This window comes from Rhinopithecus bieti, unplaced genomic scaffold (genome assembly GCF_001698545.2).
Source record: "Rhinopithecus bieti isolate Rb0 unplaced genomic scaffold, ASM169854v2 scaffold_3948, whole genome shotgun sequence".
Lineage (NCBI taxonomy): Eukaryota > Metazoa > Chordata > Mammalia > Primates > Cercopithecidae > Rhinopithecus > Rhinopithecus bieti.
In genome coordinates this window covers 3,678,474-3,703,990 of record NW_016804646.1, presented here as the reverse complement: position 1 = coordinate 3,703,990, position 25,517 = coordinate 3,678,474, and the positions used below count along the sequence as shown (strand labels likewise).

At 43.0% G+C, this 25,517-nt stretch overlaps 1 protein-coding gene and 1 long non-coding RNA gene across 2 annotated transcripts in view; one reads left to right on the top strand and one right to left on the bottom strand.

The window, feature by feature from the left end:
- Window positions 1-25,517, top strand: part of PACRG (parkin coregulated) — a 600,857-nt gene that overhangs the window by 572,809 nt on the left and 2,531 nt on the right. The window lies entirely within an intron of this gene.
- LOC108527987 (uncharacterized) overlaps window positions 22,385-25,517 on the bottom strand; it is a 17,772-nt gene continuing 14,639 nt past the window's right edge. The window contains exon 6 of the long non-coding RNA XR_001885004.1: window positions 22,385-23,376. This is a non-coding gene — a long non-coding RNA (uncharacterized LOC108527987). The remainder of the gene's footprint in view (window positions 23,377-25,517) is intronic.

Here is a 25,517-nt window from a genome sequence, read left to right as displayed (position 1 = left end):
TGGCCATGCTGAGGGTTACGTAGTCTGGAGGTTTCTGGGGATTTTCAGGATCTCACATTCAGAATCCCACATTTTCAGAAATACCACAGAAGAAGCTATTTATTTGGCTTTGTTGTTTTCTTAAAAATTAAGGAAATGATTTGGAGAGACTAGGCCTCCGGGTTCTTTCTTCTCTTTTCCCCACAGAATTTAGACATGATTCAAACATTTATTCTGTATCATCTTTTTAGTTTGTTTTCTTTTTTTTTTTTTTTTTTTTTTTTTTGAGACGGAGTCTTGCTCTGTCGCCCGGGCTGGAGTGCAGTGGCCGGATCTCAGCTCACTGCAAGCTCCACCTTCCGGGTTTATGCCATTCTCCTGCCTCAGCCTCCCGAGTAGCTAGGACTACAGACGCCCGCCACCTCGCCCGGCTAGCTTTTTGTATTTTTTTTTTAGTAGAGACGGGGTTTCACCGTGTTAGCCAGGATGGTCTCAATCTCCTGACCTCGTGATCCGCCCGTCTCGGCCTCCCAAAGTGCTGGGATTACAGGCTTGAGCCACCGCGCCCGGCCTAGTTTGTTTTTCAAAAAAGACATTTATCTTGTGATAATGGCCAGTTGCAGAATCTCCGTGAGATTCTCGGGTTTTCTTAATTGCAATTTCGTCTCATGCGCTTGAAATGCCAAGCACTGATGGCGTTTGAAGTGGAGCTGGCATCTGATTCACCTTCAGAGTTATCTTGTGCTTTCAGCCACAAGAATTTTAAACTTGACAGTGGTTAAAAAAAAAAAAAAAAAAAAATGCCCTTCTTTCCTGGTGCTCCGTGTACGTGGTATTCTGTAACTGAGGTCATTAAAGGTAGACATCACGGTGGCAAGAGCCCGACAGGCCTGTCTCCTGGTGTGCCACCTCCATGCTTTGGGACTTATCTGTTACAGTTTCTTGGCCTTGGTTTCCTCATCTGAAAAACAGGAGAATAAGCTCTGTTATGCAGGATCATTACAAGGATTGGATTTATTTACTAACATTCTCCTACATCGGAAATTCTAAATGAGTATAAAAGAGTTTTGCAACTCTCATACCTTTGGATGGGAACTAATAAAACGAAAAATCCCATGTTGCCAACTTTATAATGCTGATTCATTTTATGCATCACTTTGCCTGAACTTTAAGCATAAAATGTGTTCTCGATTATCTAAGAAAAACAATGCATAGAGAACTTTTATTACAAAATAACTACTCGTCTATACCACTCAACACTTTTGAATGGCTTTTCCCAATTACCTTCCCAGAATATACAGAAACATAAATTAGTTTTGAAGAATATCTAAAATAACTACAATTTAGAGGGTATGTGTGTAGCAAAAGATCACGGAATGCACTCTAAAAAGAGATACATGTGAATTCAGATTGCATGTTCTTCAAGGGGGACTTATTCAAACGCTGCCCTTCGTTAGTGCAATTAGCTGTGAATTGCTATAGTGAGATGAGAAGGTCGTGCCCAGCAAAGGTGAAACCCAGTGATAAAAGCAGTCCCTCCATCAGCGAGGACAGGCTCAAGGTCAGCCAGTTGCCACTGAGATGCTAGACTGTGGCATGCAGATGGGAGGCTGGAACTGGTTGCTGGAAACCACACCAACAAATTTGGAATTCCGTGCACTGATATCTACCCCACATGAGCAGAGGCTGTTTGGCCATGGACCGACTGAACCTTGCGCCAGTTCCCGTGTGTCAGGACTCGCTGGTGTGCAGAGTATTTGCTGCTGCTTTGATCTCATTGTTTGTTTTAGTTTACTGGCTCTCCTGATTTGGCATTAAATGCGTTAGAACCTAATCAGTTCCAAGATGTTTTTCACGATGCGGTTCCTTTTCCTAACTATTCCCAAATCACTTCACTTAGGGACATTATAGGTTGAGAGTAGCTATTGTTCTCATATGAATCTTGGGTTTTTCTTTTGTAAAGAACTTTTAATTCTTTTGCATTGACCTCCTCAATATTTCTTTCTAACTGTTTTTAATTGTTTAAAATAGTTAAGATTCCATGTGAAACAGAATTAAATGAAAGTTAAGGAAGCCTTATCATGAATCTAGTTCTGCAATGTCATTCTATTAATAGCTGCAGTTTAAATACCAGCCCCGGCCATCACAGCATGTCCATTGGGTAAATCCTCACTACGTGCAGTACACGTTGTCCTCCCCGGCCCTGTACTAGTCCAGGAGGGAGTTGTTCTGCTCTCTGCTTTACCTATGAGGAAATGAAGTCCGGAGCTGGGGCAGGGGCAGCTGGTGCCAGGGCAGGGGCAGAGCTTGTACACCACCCCCACCTTGACCACAGCATCACTCAGTCCTCTTCTGTTTTTTTTTTCTTTTCTTTTCTTTTCTTTTCTTTTCTTTCTTTTCTTTCTTTCCTTCTTTCTTTCTTTCTTTCTTTCTTTCTTTCTTTCTTTCTTTCTTTCTTCCTTCCTTCCTTCCTTCCTTCCTTCCTTCCTTCCTTCCTTCCTTCCTTCCTTTCTCTCTCTCTCTCTTTCTTTCTCTCTCTCTCTCTCTTTCTTTCTTTTTAGATGGAGTTTCACTCTTGTTGCTCTGGCTGAAGTGCAGTGGTGCCATCTCGGCTCACTGCAACCTCCGCCTGCCAGGTTCAAGCGATTCTCCTGCCTCAGCCTCCCGAGTAGCTGGGATTACAGGCATGCACCACCACACTTGATTAATTTTGTATTTTTAGTAGAGACTGGGTTGGTCACTTTATAATGACCATGTTAGTCAGTCTGGCCTCAAACTCCTGACCTCAGGTGATCCGCCCACCTTGGCCTCCCAAAGTGCTGGGATTACAGGTGTGAGCCACCACGTCCGGCCTCAGTCCTCTTCCAGTTACCCACTACCCTACTCACAAGCCAGTCCCCACCCTGTGCCAACTCCAGATTCACTTAATTCTCATACGCACATGTGCGCGTGCACACACACACACACACACAGCAATCACTGAGTGACCATCTTTATGGGGACTGGGTTACATTCACAACCTATTTTGTAGGAGAGAATTTTCCAAGGGACCAAAAATGTTGGCCAGCACCCATATCTACAAAGTATTGCTGCTCCTGGGGCCGGTGAAAATGCAAGGGACTGAGCCAATGGGAAGAAGGTGGGGAGGAGTGGCTGAGCGCCCGGCAGCCTGCCCCCACCCCTGGACCTGGGGCTGCCTCCACTTATTCCTTGGAACCTGGGCAAACCACGTCACTTCTCTAAGCCTCCATTGCCTCAGCTTTCAGTAAGGATGCTAATCATAGCACCTGCCTCACAGTTGAGTTACTAAGATTAGATGAAATAATGCATTTAGGCACAGTTCAGCTCCTGGCAATAGAAAATATTCAATGGTGTTAGCACTGTCACTATTACTGTGTCATGACTCAATGGGAGAGCACTTAAGCTAGTGCCTTCCACACAATGGTCACTTATAAATGCCGTTAGTTAAATGAAATCGATGCGCATGAGCTCAGCTTGAGGTCAGGGCAGGGAGAGGAAGGAGCATTGGCAGGTCGGGTTGCCTCGGTGGGGCCTCCTCTCTGCCTCTGACTGGCCTCTTTGCCCCTCTGCTTTCCTGGTCAAAGGTTCGTAAGCAAACGGTTTCTCCCACTCCTCGGAACATGGACTTCCTTTCTGGCAGGCACTGGCCTGGCCGTTTACTTCAAATCCCTGTGTTCCTGGCTTCAGTGCCCGGCTGCCCAGTGGCCTCTCCCTGAGTCTGGGTTCTCAAGTTTCTGCTCCGCCTCCAGATGACCCTTCTGCCTGCCAGAGCTGGCCTGCGGGTCACCCTGCAAGATGACCCCTCTGCCCGCCAGAGCTGGCCTGCGGGTCACCCTGCAAGATGACCCCTCTGCTCGCCAGAGCTGGCCTGCGGGTCACCCTGCAAGATGACCCCTCTGCCCGCCAAAGCTGGCCTGCAGGGCACCTGCATCCCACAGATCCAGAGACCCAGATGCAACTGTAGGCCAGCCCCCTTTCCTCAGGCAGCTAGATTTCTCTTCATATTCCTTTTCCAGCAAACGTCTCCTGAACGTCGACTGAGTTGATAGACACCACAGAGGATTCCAAGATGGCTTCCCTCTTCAAGGAGCCTAATTCTTGTAAATGAGATATTTTCACAGTAACTCAGTAACTTCAGAATGTGGTATTTGTCAAGGGCCTCTAGAGAAGCACCAACATTGCTGAGGCTTAAAAGAAAGACAAATGCCTTCTGACTCTGGTGATTCAGAGATCAAGGCACCTTCACAGATTTTCATAAGCAGAGCTGGGGAAGGAACCTCAGCAGGAAGAAATGACGCCGCCCAGATAAGAAGGTGGGGAGGCCCTGACTCTTGTCTGGGGGTAACAATCATGGTTTAACTAGAGACTGATGTTGCTGTGAGGGAGGATTAGGGGACAATTGGCCTGAAGCCCATCACGTAGGGCTTAATGCCAGGCCAAGGAAACTGAAATTTATTCAACAGATAATGGTACATTTCTGAAGGTTTTCCCCAATAGAGAAATGCAACATGAGCTGAGCGAATGAAGGTTTAAGTAGGCAGTGGAAAAGGGTGGACTTAAAGGGATAAAGGAGAAGACAGGACAGGGCAGTGGAGAGGTTATTGCAGGAAGGTAAATTTGGAGACAGACCATAAGGGACAAAGTGTGGTGGTGGCAACAGAAACAGAAAGGAAAACCAACCTCCACAATCGAGGGGCTGGTGGAGAGGATGGGCTTAAGCTAGCAATTCCTACACTTTTACAAGTGGCAAGACCAAACTCTTGGTAGCACAATCCAATGTCTTAACATTTTTCATGGAACAACATTTTCACTAAAATAAAGCATTAAGAAATTCAGAATCGAGGAAGAATTGTTATGGGAAACTATCACTGGGCCCATGGTTTTTTTGTTTTGTATTTTTGAGACGGAGTCTTGCTCTGTCGCCCAGGCTGGAATACAATGGCACAATCTCAGCTCACTGCAACCTTCACCTCTGGGTTCAAGTGATTCTCCTGCCTCAGTCTCCTGAGTAGCTGGGATTACAGGCACCTGCCACCACACCCAGCTAATTTTTTATATTTTTTAATTTATTATTTTTTTTTAGTAGAAATGGGGTTTCACCATGTTAACAGGCTGGTCTCAGACTCCTGACCTCGGGTGATCCACCCTCCTTGGCCTCCCAAAGTGCTGAGATTACAGGTGTGAGCCACCGTGCCCGGTTCCCAATGTTTGTTTTAAATAGCACACAATTTGAAAACATTTAAATTTCCTGACCATTGGGCTAACCTTAATACTCTTTAATAATATTGAGTAATCTAAACCAGATTAGTTCAAAGTTCTGTTTTTTCGATTTCTTTACAAAGATTTTCCTCCATTCCTTGTGCATTGCTATTACACAAGACGGATGTTACCTTCTGATCAGTGAGCAGGCAATCTCACAAACTTGCAAGGATTTTTTTCAAAGATAGAAATAGACATAGGTTGATCCTGAGTGTACAAATCGAACATAGTGCTAATATTTAGACATCTTCCCAGTGTATCCAGGGATTGTTTGAGTCACCAGAAAAGATTTTTCGTGGCTTTCCTTTATTCTTAACATGAAAAGTTCAACAGCAAGTCAAGTTTCTGGAAAATCCTATGAACCATTTTGTTCTCTGGAGAGCTTAATGACACCTAGGTCATCAACAACAATCAACAATGATTTCAGCTGTAATGATCAAATGGAAGTACCTTAAATCCTTCCTGGCAGGGATGGCAGCATCGCATGCACGTGTGTATGTGCACGTGCCAGGATAAGCCAGTATCTGGGCACCAAAGTTACCTCTGTGGTTTGGAGCATCCAGAGGCCCAAAGCCAGCCCTTAGCTCCACGCAGGTAAAAAGGGTAAGAACATGCAACAGTTAAAGCAAAACAATGGAGTGAAGCCTCCTGTGCTTATTTCTGAGTGATCAAAGCAGCTGTATAACCACAAGGCAGCTGTCCCAGGTCGACTGCTGACTGTGTAGCTGACAGTTACATCATGAACTACGGGAATGTGATTTTTAGAAATTTCACTTATTACCTACCTACCCATAGTTTATGAGATGAAAAAGATTTGTAACTAAAATACGTAACTTCCACATAAAGAATTGGGGAATTAAGTGGACATAAAACAACAAGATAAATATAGATAATGACAGTCTACCTTACCATTGGAGAAAGTGAACATAAATACTCAAATGTTAAAATAGGGTATACAGGGAATATAGTTTTACAGTGTTGTGATTTTTAAGTAGAATTTTAATCATTTTGGAAACAAAATAAAATCCAGAAGAAAGCATATGTTTTTCTCATCATAAATATAAAAGAGGTAACTGTGAAAATGACAATACTAACCGCATTTTGATACATTCTCATAAAGTCTAGTAACAGTATCTTCTAGCACTTTAAAGTTTTCTAGTTCCGACCTAGATTTTATTTTTGCCAAGATACAACCTAGTCTGATAGCTCCAATAGCAATTATAGAATATGACCCAATTATTTCTTTCCCCCCAAAAAATGAATTAACTTTTTTTTGGTTAGGAAACAGAAGATATTTTAATGAAAATGATCTAAAACAAAAAATGCAATTGTGGTAAAATAGATGAGGAAATTGTACTTCTTTGTATTAAAATATTTTCATAAAACATTAAAATATATTAATGAGAATTTAATCTCATATAAGAAAGCTAATATGCTATAATATTGCTTTATGTATGTTCATATGAAATTGCAGGGAAGTAAAACAAATTATGTCACCATAATATTATTTTGTATCCCCTACAGAAATATTCTAAAACCACTAAAAAAGCACATTACAGACTTAGTGAGGAGGCTACCTGTAAACACATTATTTTCATGGAGAAGCAAGGAAAATTACTAAAAGCAAAATTTACGTTAAAATGTAGTCAACAAAGGTCAGGTGGTCAATGTTGGTCTCAGTTTTCCCCGAATGTAAAATGGCAGCCCAAGGAAAAGAGAACCATTGGAGAAAATTTGAAAGGAAAGACATATTTTTAAGGATCAGTTACGAACTAATTTTTATTTTCTTTTTTAGTAAATTTTCTGACAACCATATCTTTGCATTTAAATTCTACCAATCACGGTGACTCAAAATTATAATTTGTAATTATAATTGTTAATTACTTAATGAATAATTTCACAGATAATTTGAAAACTATAGATGGATGATAGATTAGCTAGATAATAATAGAAAATTTTAAGATTAGAAGGAAAACTGTTTTCATCTGAATAATATGTCCATTGTAAAGAAATGTTTTTTTAATGGTATTTTTTATTTCACTTTGTTTTCATATATATCACAGCTGAATTTCTCAGCCAAAGCATCTATAAAGACATTTCATTATTTTGCATATGGCGGTTTCCCTTTGATGTTTGGTAGTTGAACTTAACCTTTCTGTACCATGGGCTCCTCATCTGTAAAAATGTGAGCAGTCAAGGTTGTCAAGGTTGCTGTGGGGATTAATGAGAATTCAAATTAAATAAGCTAAATGTACTTAAACACTTAGCATAGTGCCTGACACACAGTAAGAACTAAAATTTAGGTTAAACCACATGAAATTGACATGTTTTAGCCAAAAAGAGTTGAATATTGGCAATGTTACCTGGTTCATTATAAAGCAGTATTCGCTTTTATAATTGTTCTAGGCTACATGCCTATTTTTAAAAATGTAAATGCATACAAAAGAAAAAATGACACGGACAAAAATGTATTTAAAACCAAATAATTCACAGATTAGGAGGCGCTCCTGTCCTAAAGTGATTACAAGGGCAACCATAAGGAATTTCTGTGTTAATTGGGTTTGGCCGCACTGACCCTGAGTGCCCTTAGCAAGGAAGCAGACTGGAATGGAAACAGCCAAGCCTTCAGTTTTAGGTTGACCAGATATCAAATCCCACTTTGACAATTTGCTCATCCGTGCAGTGGGTAGCTTTGGAATATTAATGAATGCACCACGAACTCCTTGAATTGATCTTATTAGGGAAGTGAAAGAAACTAACATTTTTTAGCATGCCATAATTGTCAAGCTTTCGGCTAGGTGCTGTCTATAAATTAGTTCATTTGATTGTAAGAACTACCTTGTAAGAAGCCCTGATACTGATATTATAATAATGAGTATAATTACAGCAAACTCTGCTGCAGGACTTACTAGTAGATAGCAGCTGCTTTGCATATATACCCTATTTAACCTTCACAGCCACAAGCTAACATAGATCCCTGGGAAGAGTATTCGAGAGTCTTTACCATCATCTTCAGCATCATGGCCAACCTCATAGAATTAAGGATTAAATGAAGGAGCACAAATAAAACTCCTAGCCTGATGCCTGACACTTTGCTTCCCAGAGGGCCAATTCAGGATCCTTGTCCCGTGCCCCGAGGCCCTGAGTAGCCCTGGCCTTCTGCTAATCAGAAGGGCTTCCTTAGCAAACCCCAGGCAGTTCTAAACTCTATAACCCAGAGCAGCAGGAGGCTGTCTTCACATCGCAGCCCCTGGCGGGTGTTAGGAGACTCGTGGAAACCCGTTTTACTTTATTCTTCAGGAAATATAGACCCCCAAAGTCTATTTCTTGCCAAAAGCTCTAATTTGCTGTCTTATAGCAGTCAGGTTTTGGGGGTAGAATAGTAGAACTAATTAAAAAGCGAGTCCATTGAGTTCCTTCAAGCAGAAAACAATCATAACAGGACTTATAGGAATTTACTATTCTGAGTAATTTTCTTCACCTTCAGGCTTTTTTTTTTTTTTTTTTTTTTTTTTTGAGACAGAGTCTCACTGTCTCCCAGGCTGGAGTGCGGTGGCACAATCTCGGCGCACTGCAAACTCCGCCTCCCGAGTTCAAGCAATTCTCTGCCTCAGCCTCCCGAGTACCTGGGATTACAGGCACCCACCACCACGCCTGGCTAATTTTTGTATTTTTAGTAGAGACGGAGTTTCACCATCTTGGCCAGGCTGCTCTTGAACTTCTGACTGCACGATCCACTCGCCTCGGCCTCCCAAAGTGCTGGGATTACAGGCGTGAGCCACCACACCCAGCCCACCATCAGACATTTTACATGCGGAATGTTTGGGGGCCCAGTGATGTAGTTCTTTATGGGATTCGTAAAAGGTTTCCTGAAAGACACACTACTAGAATAATGACTGTAGCACGCAGTGATAGGGGCAGCCTAGCCATTTATTTCACGCATTTTAATGTACTTTGATCTTTTAGATAGGGCAATAATTAGACCAGCCGGTAGCTTTTCGATATGAGAAAAACCACTTTAAATGCTTCACACTGATTTCTGTAAACAGCTGGCTTTTTCTTAATTTATAAGGTTTCTTCTAACAGGCCATAACTACATAAAGGGACATGAAAAAAGTAAAAGAAATACCCAGATAATTTCGAACTAAAGATCACATGTACTGAACTATCTATCCAAATCATTATTTTACCTTAACTTGAATAGCTGTGTCCACTGTCGATCTGATTCTGCAATAGCTCACTGCCTCTCAGAAATTCAAAATCTTTTGTAATGTTTGTTTTAACTTTCAAACCTGCTCTCAATGTAGTATCTTTCTTCCTGCCACAAAGCTTTGTTTCCTTAATTAAACTGAAATAAGACTATGTAAAGACTTTGTCTCCCTATTATTCACTAAAGAGGGTGAACAAAATCACCAAACCTCAAAACAAAATTGACACCACGGTGCTCACTGGTGCTTAAAGAGGATGTCAGTACACCCACTGAAATACTTCTCCAGTGGAGGTCACGGTTCAGGTTGCTGGCATAGTTTTATAAGGACGCTCGTGTTGCAGCTGTCTGCACTGCCCCTAGCCTAAAGATAAATAGCAGACTACAGTTTCCACTGCTACTGGTCTTTTAACCTTCAATAAGAACAAATGCTTCTGCCTTAGCTTCGTCTGCCTCCTCCAAGTTCATCTCCCAGGACCTAGTGAGCTCTCTCTTATCTATCTGCCTCCCAGCCTTCAGCCTGGGCTTCCTAGATGTCAAGAGCATCCCAGCCCACTCTCATCTTCAGAGGCTCCCCATATATTAAAAAATGTAGAAATGCCAACACAAGTTCAAATCAATTGCAATATATCATGAATGTTTACATTGAACAAATTAACACTTTTCACATACAAACCAAAATAACAATGACTTTATGTGTAGCCTCATTGATACTTAATCCAATTTAAGACACTTTGTAAACCTGAGGGCTGTACCCAGAAGTGTGAGTTCTTGCCTCTGATTAGCGACCCTTCACAGCCACCTGATGGGTGGGTGGGTGTGCAGTCATAAGGATGTAAAGCAAGCTTTTTAGAAACCAAATTCACTGTAAATGTGCCTCCTTCTGTATATGACCATCAATTCACCTTCTCACAATGATTGACTGACCGTACAATGTCCTCTGCATTGCTTAACATAATCCCTCCAATTCTTCAGTGCCCAGGGTGCTGCCCGGGGACACCTGGGCACCTTTAGAAGTGATAGTGACTCTTCAGCACGTCCCTCTGCTCTCTGAAATAGTGCTTATTGCATCAGTCAAAAAGAAATGAATGCTGGAGTGGCTTGTGCGTGCCAAAAAATCTAACTTCAGAGATCTGCTGGTCCACTCCCTAGCTTCCCAGGGTGATAAGATGAGACTTTGTTTCTTTTATAACTGCTACACAGTAGACAAATAGGCCAAAGATAAGAACAAATCACTCTCACAAAGGAAAAAAAAAAAAACTCACACAGCAAAACAATACATGGGAAAACGTTAACCCTCCTTAGTAATTAGAAAAATGCTAACTAATGCAACCTTAGAGTAGGATTTTATAAACACTGGATTAGCAAACACAATTTTAATTCTAACACCCAATGCTGTGATAAAGCAGGTACCCGCACGTGTTGCTGGAACAGCATAGACTGACCTAACCTTTCTGAACAATCAATGTGGCAGCCTATACCAGTAAGCACAAAATGTTCATATCCCTTGAAGCAGTAACCTCACTTTTGAGAATTCCTTCAAGGAAATAATACTACTGAGGAAAAAGACTTTACGCTCAAAGATGTTGATTGCATCACTAACAAAAATAGCGCAAATCGGGAGGTAGACTTAATGTCCCTAACCAGAGAAGAGCTGAGTAACTTGTATTCCTTCCATTCCATAGCTATTAAACAGCCATTACAAATGATAATCAGGTATAGTAGATATCAATGTTGAAGACCCCAGATGCCACAACTCGGTGAAATCATCATCTCCGGTAACAACGAATTCCAACCTCAAGGTCTTTGCCTTTGCTGTTCTGCACTGCACGTCCTTCCCAAGCTTGTTGCTTTCTCCCAAGCCAACTTCTCCACACTAAGATGTCAGCTTAAATTTAATTTTCCCAGGGAGACCTTCTGGATCACCCTGCCTGTAGTGGCCTCCCGAGTCTGTCCCTACCACATCACCTTCCTGCCATTCCCTGCTAGGACTTCTCACTCTGAAATATTCTTATTTAATGGTTGGTTACCTGGCATATTACCGGACTCCTCTGCCAGAATGTGAGCCACCTAGTCTACATTCCCACTCTAGTCCAATAATCTATCCTCAGCTGCTGAAGCTCTAGAACACAGTTGGTCTTCTTGAAATCACAGAATTTGGATGATGACATCTGAGTTCAAATTAGAACCTGGTTCCTGAGTCCCAGCTTGGATTTATTGCCTTGTTCTTTTATCCTCCAACTGGGAAGCCAGTTTACAAACAGACACTAATCTGAGCACCAGGCAGTCCATGTGACCAAATGAAGACAGCTGTATTTCACCAAGGCGAATGCTCCAGCTGTTGCTCTGGGGGCCCTTCCCATCACCCAAGCCCCATAGACATGTCAGGAACCATCAGCCTGACCTGCCCACCCTGCCCTGCAGCCAGAGCCTACCTGTGATGAGGAGAGTGGAGGATGAAGTTGGCGTCCTCAAGGCCAAGAGGGTTGCCTTTCCATCAGCACTTCCTCTGCCAGACTACCTTGACTCCCCAAATTCCCACCACTGGAGCTGCTCCTTTGAGCCTAAAGGTGTCTATAAAAACTAAACATAGGCCAGGCGTGGTGCTTATGCCTGTAATCCCAGCACTTTGGGAAGCTGAGGCAGGCGAATCATGAGATCAGGAATTCGAGACCAGCCTGACCAACATAGTGAAACCCCATCTCCACTAAATATACAAAAATTAGCCGGGCGTGGTGGCGCGTGCCTGTAGTCCCAGCTACTTGGGAGGCTGAGCCAGGAGAATCACTTGAACTGGGGAGGCGGAGGTTGCAGTGAGCCAAGATCGCGCCACTACACTCTCGCCTGGGCAACAAAGGGAGACTCCGTCTGAAAAGAAAAACAAAGAAAACAAAACAAAAAAGACATATAGCCTAGACTGAGGACCCACCACCACATGGCAAGTCTTTAAGTCCAGGGTCTTGCTGATAGAAGCACGTAGGGGGCACAAGGCTCCCAATACAGATATTGCCAAGAGGCTGGAACTAAGTGGAATGACCTATCCGGGGTCCTTGGGCAGGTGGAAGACAACAGAACTCTGGGAGGCCACACTGGGGTGAAGCCAGAAAATCAGTTGAGCCCTTTGTCCAGGTCTCCATCAACTTCTGGAGGTTTACATTGTCCAGACCTAAGGTGGCAGGTGCCAGACTTAGTGGAAGCTTGGTGAGTGAGCCTGCTTGCCAGAACATTTGCCTCAGTTTACTCAGGGCTCTGAGTCCACTCCGCAGACGACGTTGAATTTGGGAGCCTGGTCCAGGACTGGAGCTATGACGTCTACTCCATCCCATTGGGCCTAGGACCATGGCGCTGAAGAGTCTGGAAGAGGGCCGAGGATTTCTTTGGGCTCAGAGGCCAACGTAGCAACCTGTGCAGAGAAGGTGGCGGTAGATGCGGGGATTTTCGCCTCTGTAGGGAAGCAGAAGGGAATCTCCTTGATGCCTCCACCCTCGCTCTCTTCCCGCAGGGGAAGACGTGAGCCAGGGTGCTGCCAATGCTTCTTACCATCTCCTGCTTAACCGGGTTCTCTCCTTATGGACAGCAATGGGCAAGGAGATATTCTCTCTCTCCCTCAATTCAGCTACTTGTGTGACATAAATTGGAATTATAATACATGTATTAAGTGCCTTCAGATATCCTGCCTCAAAAACACAAAATCAGGAAACAGAAATATAAATTATTTTGCAAATATTAAATCCCATAGTGATACTACAAAAGAATGATCTTTTTGTGGCTTGAAGCACAAGTATCAGGTGTGCATTTGAAAATAAAATCTGCTTCCTCCCGTGAGTTTAGTCGGGCCACATCTGCTGCTTCCCATGAGTTTAGTAGGGCCACATCTGCTGCTTCCTGTTGGCTTATCAGGGCTGCATCTCTCACAGTCAGCCAGCAGTCTAGGGAATGGGCCAGTCATGAGCTGTGTCCTAAAATTGGAAAAATCAGGACTTTGTGGAGACAAAAAGGAAGTAACAGAGCTACCAGCCTTCAGATGGCCACGTCTGGATGCCACTTGCAGAAGAAGAGCCAGTCTTTTCCCCATTCGGTTAAGCACCAACATATTGAACTATATCTGAAGGAAAATTGAACGATTAAGCGTAAGCTATACATTCTTTGCTCCTAAAGTCCTACAACCATGTGTCTTAATCAGAGATGTAAGCAGGGTCCAAGGTACCCATCTAGACTAAAAAAACCCATAAGGGACATCCCAAAGATGAGGGCTCCAAGTTCAAGGTGAGTCCAGACAACAAGTCCTGCTCTCCCTCACGGCCTGAGGATGAAGCAGCTGCTCTTTCAAAGTGTTGCTCCTGTGTGAGGTTGTAGAGTAAACCCATTTTATTAAACAGTAAAGCAAAAACCAGTCCATGGCCTTCTGTGGGGTTACACTTCCCGTCCTCTCCCGGAGGAGAGTTAAGTGATGGCCAGTCTACTGTTACCTGGGAGCTACAGTATAGACAAAATAGAAGCTGCAGTAATAATAGTTGTCAAAATGTATCAACAGCACATTAAATTAATATAAATGGAATGCATGTTCTCTTGTTTTTGTCCTGGCACCTGTCCTTACGGATGGGTTATTATTTGCCCTGTTTCAGTAGAGCTGGGATGCATGGCCATTTCTGTTCAAAAAGAACACGCCTCCGCCCCTCGGGGGTCCCGTTCTTTCATTTCCATGCTGCCTTTGTCCAGACTAATCTTAATGTCCTGATTCAGGGCAAAGCAATCGGGTACACTCAACTGCGGAATTTTAAGAGATAAAAATGTAACTCGGACAAATAAACATTCTTTATTTAAAAGTATCAAAAGTCAGCATATTTCACCTATCAACATTTCCAACAAGCTTCAGTGTCCATTGTGCAAACCCAATTTTGCTGCTGTGGCAAATTAAATGGCCACATTTAAAATTCCCCTCCACAGTTGAGATACTGTTCTCTCTCTCTCTTTCTCTCTCCCCCCCTCTCTCTCTCTTCTCTCCCTCCGCCCCCCCCCCCTCCCCCCTCTCTGCACGTATGGCCCAAAACTTTTGGATTGGGGCTAGAGCCTTAAACATTTGTATTGTAAAATATCAGGCAAGCTCGAGTATTTTCAGACTGTGCCCTGAATTAATACACTTGGGGCAAAGTGGATGTCTCTTGCCACATTTAACTCACCAGTGTAGAAGCTGATAAAGGCTGATAGAGCTTGGAAAGCTATTTCTAGGTTATTTTTAACTAAGACAGTTGTAAAAGGCTTGATGGATTTAACTCTGTCACTTTCAGAGCAGTTAACTGAGTTCAGCCATCAGACTGCTTTGATTTGTTCATTAAATGTATTATGTTTGCATTACTTGAGTTCATTTGAAGAGAGGGTCCCACTCTGTAAAATATCCAGCTAAGGGTTTGGAAATCTATTCAAATTTTGCATCCATTAATTCATTTTAGAATTTTCAAAGAGTAGGTACTTCAGGCAAGCTGAGATATATCCCAAATATTCAGGGAAACATCCAATCTACAGAAATGGTGTAACGTGTTTTTTCATTGTAAGCACGATTGGTGAGTTTATCCATTTAATTATTTTTCTCAATAGAACAAGCAACACATGAAGGCCATGAGAATCTTTTACTTTGTAGCTCTGTGCCCTGCTATGCAGCCCAGTCACCTACAATGATTCAGTCTTATCTCGTTACGATGGTGAGCACTGGGATGGATATGCAAAGGCTTCTAAGTTTCGAGTTCATCATTTTAGAAATGCACTTCCCCATAGTTTGATGTGTTTGCTGATGACATTTATTAGAAATCTGAGATGAACCGGGTGAGGGGGCCAAGTCTGTAATCCCAGCACTTTGGGAGGCCGGGGCAGGTGGATAACTTAAGTCCAGACGTTCGAGATCAGCCTGGGCAACATGGCAAAACCTCATCTCTACAAAAAATTAAAAAATTAACCAGGCGTGGTAGCGCATGGTCCCAGTAACTTGGGAGGCTGAGGCAGGAGAATTGTTGGAACCCGGGATGCCGAGGTCGCAGTGAGCTGAGATCATGCCACTGCACTCCAGCCTGGGTGACAGAGTGAGACCCTGTCTCACAAAAAAGAAGAAAAGACATCTGAGATGAATTTTTATTTTTGTGCCTCAATTACAGAAAAAAAAAATCGGAGCTGAAAACGGGTTGTATCTGGTATCATTAACGTTATCTGGAAATGGAAAAGTCTGATAGCAGCTGCCAGTCTGGCTCGTTTTTAAAAGTTTTCAGCACCCGTCTAGAGGTAGTTACAATTATTTCCAATAGGTTTTATCACTCCTGAGGGCAGCCATCAGCAGTTCTTTTCCAATCAAAATCATCTATTTTGCTGTTTCGCTAGCTGGTTGAAAATTACCATGTAGCTATGAAAGAAACCATATAAAACAAAATTAGATATTAAATGAAAGCACTATAAAAATCCAACATGTTCTTCTTTTGGAGCAAAACTGCTAAAAAGTAAATGGGGCCAGGCACAGTGGCTCATGCCTGTAATATCAGCACTTTGGGAGGCCGAGATGGGTGGATCACCTGAGGTCAGGTGTTGGAGACCAGCTTGGCTAACATGGTGAAACCCCATCTCTACTGAAAAAAAAAAAAAAATACAAAAGTACAAAAATTAGCTGGGCATGGTGGCAGGCCCCTGTAATCTCAGCGACTCAGGAGGCTGAGGTAGAAGAATCACTTTTACAGGGGAGGCGGAGGTTGCAGTGAGCTGAGATCGAGCCATCATACTCCAGCCTGGGTGACAGAGCAAGACTCCATTCCAAAAAAAAAAGTAAATGGGATAATCTCATTTTTCACTTTGAAAAAAAAAGTTTTTTTCTTCTCAAATTGAAAGATGATCCAGGTAAACCCCACTTTAAGTTGAGGAGTGCATTGCAAAGCAGACAGATGACACTCCCTAACTGTACAGACCCTCTAAATATTGAAGCTCACTTGATCAAACATTTCCAAATTCATGTAAGTGCTACTTCCATGGATAACAACTCACAAATATGGAAACAGTAAACAAAGAATTGGAATTAGGCAAATGATGACCACTACACCTACCATACAGTTCATTTAGAACTGAGTTTGCTTATATCAGTGTCTGGACCTAGTAAACCCACAAAGTAGCCATTTACTTATACTTTCATTCATTCATTTTACAAGTGCCCAGTTTGAATTTGATGCCCACGATGAGGTTTATAACATAATTATCATGATCCTTTCCCCCAATGAGGTGGTAGAATGCAAAAGGGCTAAGTAAACAGGAAACAACTATTAAGTGTTTTAGAGTAACCTGGAAATAAGCAGGGAGGGGACTACAGGCTAGTGCTACAGGAATTCAAAAGAAAGAAAGATGATGTGGAGTCGAAATCACAGAGGAAGTAACACTAGCCCTGAACAAAGGTAAGCTTGAACTTACCAGGAGGAAGAGGGGAGAATATTCCCATGGGGAATTTTTGGCATGAATGAAAATTTCATGCAGTGGGGTCAGTAAGAAATCCAGCCTGAGTGGAGCAGGAAGTCCCACTGTGGAGGAGAAAGCAGGTGACTGGCTTCATTAGGGAGATGAGATCACACAGGGGCCAGACGACTGGGGATTAGAATCTGGTCCATTATAGAACATGGAGACACTGGTTATTAACCAGAAAAGAAAATGACGAGATAAATTGTTCTGCAGGGTGAATTAGGAATAGGAGGCTTTGACAGATGGAAAGATAAACAGCCTGTTAACTATGATCCAGGAGGAACTGGAGTGGGAGGCCTGGTCCCGCCATGTCCCACACAGCAGCAAATGCGCAAAGAAAGAAGGGCCGAAGGCAGCCTTTCACCTTCCGAGCCCACACTCGGTGCCTGCACTCCTCAGAGGAGCCTTCCGCACTTACCAGGGGGCCATCTGAGAGCCTCCACACCACATTCGATTCCGGCAAGGACTGTTGGAGAACCACAAGAAACCATTCCCTGAAGGAAAACCAGAGACTCTCCTACTCTTCGTAGAGAATGGGAACCTTCAACTTTGATTCCTAAACTTTCCCAACATAAGTGACTTCAATGTGGCTTTTTGATTTGTTTCCTAAGACCATTCAGATACTTGGAATGTTCCTCCTTTTTACCTTCTCACCCTATTCCTGCGATCCCGTAGTTACAGATTCTCCTAGTGCCTCTGGTCCAATACCAGGCATCCATCCACTAAGTAGCAATGATGTCCCTGGGCAGTCACGCTCAGCCTGCTCATCTATCTTGTATACATTAAAGCCTTATAATTTCCTTGTCTAGAAGACTATGTAACTAATATCTACCAGACTAAAAATAAATCATAATGGATGCCCATAAAGATGGGGGGATGAAATGTGAAATTGATCCTAGACCTTCCCCATACTCATCATGTATTTATGGCACCGAAAGAAAAGTCCTTGAAATCAATCGGCCTTGATTTTTGTCATCCTGCCTGTATCTCTGTGAATGCTATTGTTTTAAGGATCTGTAATGAAGTAAAGATAGTGTAATAGTCTATATCAGAACAAATGATATTTTTTATCATAGCAATTGACTATCCTAGGAAACACTACCCGGTTGGTTGCAGCAGCTACAGTATCTCCCCATCACTGACTCACCTGGAACCTCTCTGCGGATGATACGGGGCTAAAGTTCTTCTGTAGGCAGCAAATGTTCTGCTACCTTTTGCTCTCGCTGTGATGACATGTGACACTCAGACCTCTCTTTCTGAACCTTCCCACCATCATTCTTGCACTTCAGCAGATTCTTACTTCGATTTCTCTTTTTCGGGATCCCAGTATCACTTACTGCTTACATCATTTCACTAAGTTTTCTCACCTCTCAAAACCTCAATTTTCTCCCCTGTGAAGGGGAATAATTATAGTAATTAGCTCATAGGGCTATTGTTAGTTTTAAATGACCTAATCTTTGTAAATGACATTATATTGTTGTTATTATTACTCCACCATGAGGTAAGACAGCGAGAAATAGATTTAACACAGACAGCTGGACTTAACTCTCTGCTCCTTTTTTGAAGCAGTCTGTTCACTGAATCATGTTGGCCAATAAGAAAAGAGATGAGCTTTTACTTCGCAAGCTTGAATTCAGCTTAATTCAATGATGACTGAATCCATTGTTATAATTATCCAGTAGACGGATAAATGGATGAACTCACCTATTTTTCTTAGTACAACTTTCAGGTCAAAACAGTCATTAATCAGAGAAGACCCTTGCTTGCTTTTTTGTAGTCTTGACCAAATCATTATCAATTGGTATGTAAAAAAGAAATTAACCCATATAATTGATCTTTAAAAGCTATATAGACTTAATGAAATAGCAGAATGTAATAGCATTTGGTGTAGGGGGTCAACAAATAATGAGTTTTGCACAGTGCACTCTTTCTTAACTAGAATTAATTATATAAACATTTGGTCTTTACAGGTTTTCTTAGAACTTGACTTGACACCTGATTTTGATGCTTATGAGGTTTCTGACTTACTCTGAAGAATTACATAGTTGCTTTGTGATCATCTTTTCAGTTGAAATACAGGCATCCATTGAATAACTGTCATTTCTAAATGCTTATTCCAAAGTTATGTTGTGTGATATTATAAAAAGTAATGTTAGGTGAATAGAAACCAGAGAGTATCCAAAGTTCAGTCTTGATTCAGAGGCAGTAACTGAGATTCAGAGAAGTTAAATAACCTGCCCATAGTTAAATAGCTAGTGAATTATTGAATATTGTAGCTACTAAGTTATTGAAAATTTTATCTCAGGCTGTTTGCCTTGAAGTCCAGTATTCTCTTCACTATATCAGTATGACCCCATTGTTATTGTTGTACATGTCATAGATAAATGAATCTACTTTGCAGTTGGACAACGACAATTGTTTAGAAATTGTCATTGTCTATCTGAGGAAAATTTAGATATTGAATTGACTGTTAGGCCAAGATTCATGGTATCTCCAAGTGACCAACGACCCCATTCAGAAGATGAAAACGTTTCCTCGAGCTTTTGGAAATATGATGGCTTAGTAGCTCAGTGCTTTAGTGACCTAGCCTTCGGTGTCAAGAAGAGAGAAAGAGAACGAGACATCCAGCTGGGAATCGAGGGCTTACTTCAAAGCTTTTATCTTCAGAGGAAAGAAATCTTGTGAATTTCATTAATGTCAATAAGATCTGAGAAGATTTGAAGTGGGTGAGCCCTTGGGCATCTCTAGCATGCCAGATGCTGGGGTTATCGTAAGTTTTGGTTGAAAAACCATTGCAACTTCGATTCACACACCCATGAACCATGACTTTGGAAATATCCATCGTGAGGTCATACTTCAGGGAATGTGGGGAACCTTCAGTTTCCAAGAGGACATGAAGTCAGCTAAGGAAGCAGTGGCTAAGCATGGCCCAGACACAGAAACACCCAGGATTCCAAATGGGGCAATACACATTATGGTTAAGGGGGAGAAAAGTTGAGTCCCCTCAAAGTAACATAGCAAAGCTTTAAAAATAGAGTGAAAGAAGCATTTCTTTAGGATTCTAAAAGCAGATAACCTCACAGCTTCTCCCCAAAAGACTCTTCTCTTACTCATTGTTAAAAGAAAAAAAAAAAAAAGAATTTGATCCTAGGTTTTCCCCTCCTGTTTCTTTTCTTTCTTACTCTTTCTCCTCCAGAAAAGACCAGATTGGAATTCATAGCTGTTTCCCTATAATTATCCAAACTTTACAGGAGAAAACTCCTATTCTGAAACAGCTAAAGCTATTTCTATATAGTAAATTCAGTCCACGCTAACCCAAACAAACACATTTCTGGCAAAACAAATGGTGACAATTTAATCTAAGTGTTTAAACTGTAAATATCTTAAAAGATAAAATATACATGTAGCCTTCCTTTTCCCCTTTCTTAATTCATATTAAAAAAACTCAAAAGCAACCATTTCTAAATTCACAAAGGGAAAATGTGGCTGAGCGTGGTGGCTCACGCCTGTAATCCCAGCACTTTGGGAGGCCAAGGCGGGTGGATCACTTGAGGCCAGGAGTTCGAGACCAGCGTGATCAACATGGCAAAACTCTGTCTCTACTAAAAATACAAAAATTAGCTGGGCATCGTGGTGCACACCTGTAATCCCAGCTACTCGGGAGACTGAGGCAGGAGACTCGCTTGAACCTGGGAGGCGGAGGCTGCAGTGAGCCAAGGTTGCACCACTACACTCTACCTTGGGCCACAGAATGAGACTCCGTATCAAAAAACAAAACAAAACAAAACAAATACAAAGTGGGCGGGGGAAATGTATGCAGAATAATCCAACAGAGAATCTGTGAAGGCTTAGCGTCATCAAGAAACATGATAATAATATATGCAGTGGGTTCCACCTGCACATACCTGCCAAGGCCTGAGCCAGGCCCCCAGGACTCACTTCCTCGCTCACCACAGCAGAAGACATCACTACAACCCAATCAGAAGAAAGCCAGCTTTAGCTGTGACTGATGAGGTTAACAGTTACAAGTCTTAACAGGTGAAAATCCTTTTACTTGGGCGTTAAAGCTCTTGAAATTTTTTAGTTCAGCATTTGAGAATCAAAACTATGCCTTTTCTGGTCCAGAAAGAAACTATTTGATTTCTTCTGTCAGCATTTTGTTGTTGTTGTTGTTTAATTCCACTCAGTGTTGTTTCAACGAGATTACCTGGCCCCATGGGGGAACACAGGGCAAGGCGATTTCTGCAGTCGGCTTGATTCCGACGAAAGCTGGGTATGGAAAGAGCTTTGATCTGGCCTGGGTTCACTCAAGTGCAAAGTGGCTACGCCAGGCAGCAAATGCTCCACATGCCACCGGCCAGGGAACAGCCCTAGACCAACGGCAGTGCGGCTGAACCGCGACGCCTCCACAGCCATTTATTCCAGAGCCTTGGTTTTATGGCTGTCACTCAGTCTTGGGTGCGTGGAGAAAGTCAGTCTGCCTGGGTCAATGTCTCTTGCTGCCTGCGGCTAAGGTGAATGTTGTTCTATCACGATAATCCTCATGTATTTGTCTGAGGTAGTTGCTAATTTCTACAGCCATTTCTACAGTCTAGCTATTGTGTACCTAGGAGGTAACACAAACCATTTTTGTTACTGAGCATGGCGAGTTGCATCATAAAATTCAAGCTTCCGAAAGCAGATATTCACCGTGAAGAAAGGCTGGTAATGATAGTTTTATCATCATCTCAGTCACCTCTTCACCATTTCCTGATTCACTTGGGTGGTTTTTTTTTTTGTTTTTTTTTTTGTTTTGTTTTTGTTTTGAGACGGAGTCTCGCTCTGTCGCCCAGGCTGGAGTGCAGTGGCCGGATCTCAGCTCACTGCAAGCTCCGCCTCCCGGGTTCACGCCATTCTCCTGCCTCAGCCTCCCGAGTAGCTGGGACTACAGGCGCCCGCCACCTCGCCCGGCTAGTTTTTTGTATTTTAGTAGAGACGGGGTTTCACCATGTTAGCCAGGATGGTCTCAATCTCCTGACCTCGTGATCCGCCCGTCTCGGCCTCCCAAAGTGCTGGGATTACAGGCTTGAGCCACCGCGCCCGGCCACTTGGGTGGTTTTTAATGGAGTTTCCCAAGTTAGTGTTTCCTGGGAGAATGTTTGGTTCGTTGCCTTAGAACAGCCTGCAGCTCTTCAGGCATCTCAGGCGGGAGAGCGTGTTGGGGCCAGGACTCTCTTTGCAGGGACCTGACAACTCTGCCTTCCCCAGTGCGGTCTGGCTGTTCCCTTTGAGAGTGTGACGCTGCTGCTTCAGCCAGGAAGTTCTCAAAATTAACAGAAGGGCTTCCTTCCTGAAATCGTGCCTATTTAGGATCTTCTTAGTCATTACGAAAAAGCATAGATAGAGTTCATAAATGACTTCGTCTGTTCGGTATCAAATGAACAACCCTTCAGGCATGTGGAGTGAGCAATCTAAAGGAAGCGTTTATTTGTTTAATTTTTCCAGTGCCTTCAATAAGGCTTTCATTTCCAAATAACCCCTTTGTGTGTTGCTGTTCATACAATGGCTATATCTTTACCATTTAAGAGTATTGCCCCAAAGCATAAGAGTGAGGAAAATCCAAATCTGAATTGAACTCTCCCTGAGCCTCGCAGTGGCCCTCACACAAAGTCTCCTGCTTTTCGTGTCTCTGGGATCCCCGAGTGTCTTGACTACAACGAACCGTTCAGAGTGCTCAAGACGCAGGGCTCACTGGCAAGCAAAGCGCCACGGGGGACGCACAGCGCGTGGAGGCTCTGGAAGGAGTGGGGTGCCAGGGTCCAGACGTATTTCCATGGGGGAGAAAGTGACCACTGCATCCTATAGGAAGCGTGGCTAATTAGGCTCCCTCAGCTGGATGGCAAGCTTCCCAGAAGGCAAGGGTCTTTTTTGTCTCGCCTTGCCCTATAGCGCGGAGTAGATGCTTAGTCTACAGGGAGGACAGCCTGTGAAATAGCTGCAGCTGCTGCCACGACCCAGGGCGTTCTGCAGGACGGAGGAGCAACGCGTCAGCGCACGTCCCGGGAGTGAGGTGGGAAGACCTCGCTCTGTCCACCAAAGCTGTCCTTCCTTTCTGGCTTTGCTTCCCTCACCTTCGATCTTTTCCTTTCTCCTGTAATAGTCATAACTAAAGAAAGTAGAAGAAAGAATGAAGTTTGCACACAGTCTAGAATTGAGCTGGAGAATACATCATCAAAATCCTATGTCATCCAAGCCTTTTGCTGGTCCGTGTCCACAGAGTGGCGATATCTTTGTGAAATGTAAATGTGTCAGGTGCAACTCCCCATTGCGGTGGCCCTCGGTAACAAGGTGTACGACTGTCCCTTCACAGCCCCAAGCTGAGTTCAGCAGCAGGGAGGATACCATCGCTGGACAAGAGACCAGAGACTGGGATAGACACGTGCGTCCTAGTTCTGAAGAAAATGGCATCCAGAAAGAGAAAGCATCCAGTGGGGACAGTTTAAGGAGGTTTAGATAGAAAAATGAGTGTGCATATTATTCATACTTAAACAAACTGCTTACATCATCAAAAATACGAATATTCAGAGGAATAAATGCACTTAAAATAATTCTTAACCAAAAACAACTTTCAGGCAGTAGGTTGCATGCCTCCTGCATGGAGGGATCTTCAAGAACAGAAACTAAATCTCTCGTTCTTCTCTGCCTGCTTGTCACCCTTCCAGAAGCACCAAGTCTGGTTGAAACCATTGCTTTCGACCTATTTGTTTGATTATAAATAAAACCTATCTTTTCCATCATTAGTGTATATTTTCTAGCTGCCAGACATAAATCCACTCCTTGCTTTCTAAATTGAAATGTCATTTTCCTAATCAGAATTGGCAATTGTAAATAACCGTTTGGGTTTATTTTTTTTAATGTCCTATTCTCACAAATGTATTTTTGAACAGTGTCGCATGTATTTAAAATGGTGAGTTCACACTTAATCACCTCAATTTCAGGCTCTCAAAAAACTGTCAATATAGCAGGTTTGAAATGGAGACCTCATGACTCACCTGCTTCTCAACACAATTAGACTCCAAACCATGCAGGGTCATTGTTTCAGCATGAAAAGTAAGGGAAGTGTTCCTTTTTTGGCCTTTTCTCTACTCCAATGATACACATTCTACAACCACAAAATATTCCAACTCCAACTCACTTTTTGAATAAGCAACTCCTATTGTGGTTTGTTCTTTTATCATTTGAGGTTATACAGTGTGGAAAAACAAAAAAGCTACATAGTTTACTTACTCCTACAGTCAAATATTTTTTAAAAAGTAAGAACATGAGATAAAGTTCTGCTTGTCATTGCTGCCTTCTGGGGCAGTGGAAAAGCAGGTGCGTTAAGCTTTCCGTTGTGTGCAGATCTTCCACGCCCTTTCCCTCTATCAGGAAAATATGTCTGTCTCCTGGTCTATTGAGCTCTTGACCTTCTGACTAATATACCAACAAAAGGCACCATTTATGAGTGACTAATGTATGTATCTTTGTCCATAAGGAACTTGATCATGGCTGCCACAACTCAGCATCATCACCGACTATCTTTTCCGTGTGCCCTCCAGGGGTTTGTGCAATGGGCTGTCTGCCCTCTGCAAACAGGCCATGCCACCGTCTCCCTAGGTCCACCTCTTTCATACCTAGGAGGAGTTTATCAGCTATCATTTGGAGAGAAGGGGCACACAAAGATAAGCCCGACTCTGAGGGGACATTCGTCCCTGCTTTGGTTGGAATCCTGGGAAGCTGAAATTGTTTCTATAAAGCACGTTCCCTGCTGCTGACCTCCCCTGTCACGCAGGGTTCTCCCGCCAGCACCTCTGTTGAAATCCCCTGTTGCTTTTCGTCCTGCCCACATTCTTCCTTAGCATCTTTTCTTTACACCTGTAACAAATATCAACAACGCCTCCTCCCAACACAAGCTTCCTCCTCCTCTCTCACTCCAACTCAAAGCCCTTCGTGGAAGGCTCCCTGCAGCGGAGCCACAGGGCTCCATCTCTCCCATGCAGCCATTCCCGCCTGCACCTTCTCACACCTCAGAACACCATGTCAATCTTAAGAAATACAAACAGAAAAGCCGGTGGATGTCAAAGGTGCATCTGTTTACATGTTTGTTTTTACAAAGTTTATCGTTGTTGTTTTCTAAAAGCAATAGGGCAAGAACCCTTTTGTTTAAAATCTTATCTTTTGTTTATCTGGTATATTCTTTTTGTTTTGTTTGTTTGTTTTTGAAACAGGGTCTTCACCCAGGCTGGAGTGCAGTGGCGCGATCATGGCTCGCTGCAACCTCGACCACCTGGGCTCAAGTGATCCTCCCGCCTCAGCCTCTCAAGTAACTGAGACTACAGGCGCATGCCACCACACCTAGCTAATTTTTAAATTTCTTTTATAGAGATGGGGTCTTGCTGTGTTGCTGTGTTGCTCAGGCTGGTCTCAAACTCCTGGTCTTAAGCAGTCCTCCCACCTCAGCTTCCCAAAGTGCTGAGATTACAGGCATGAGTCATTGTATCTGGCATCATCTCTCTCTCTCTCTCTCTCTCTCTCTCTCTCTCTCTCATTCATA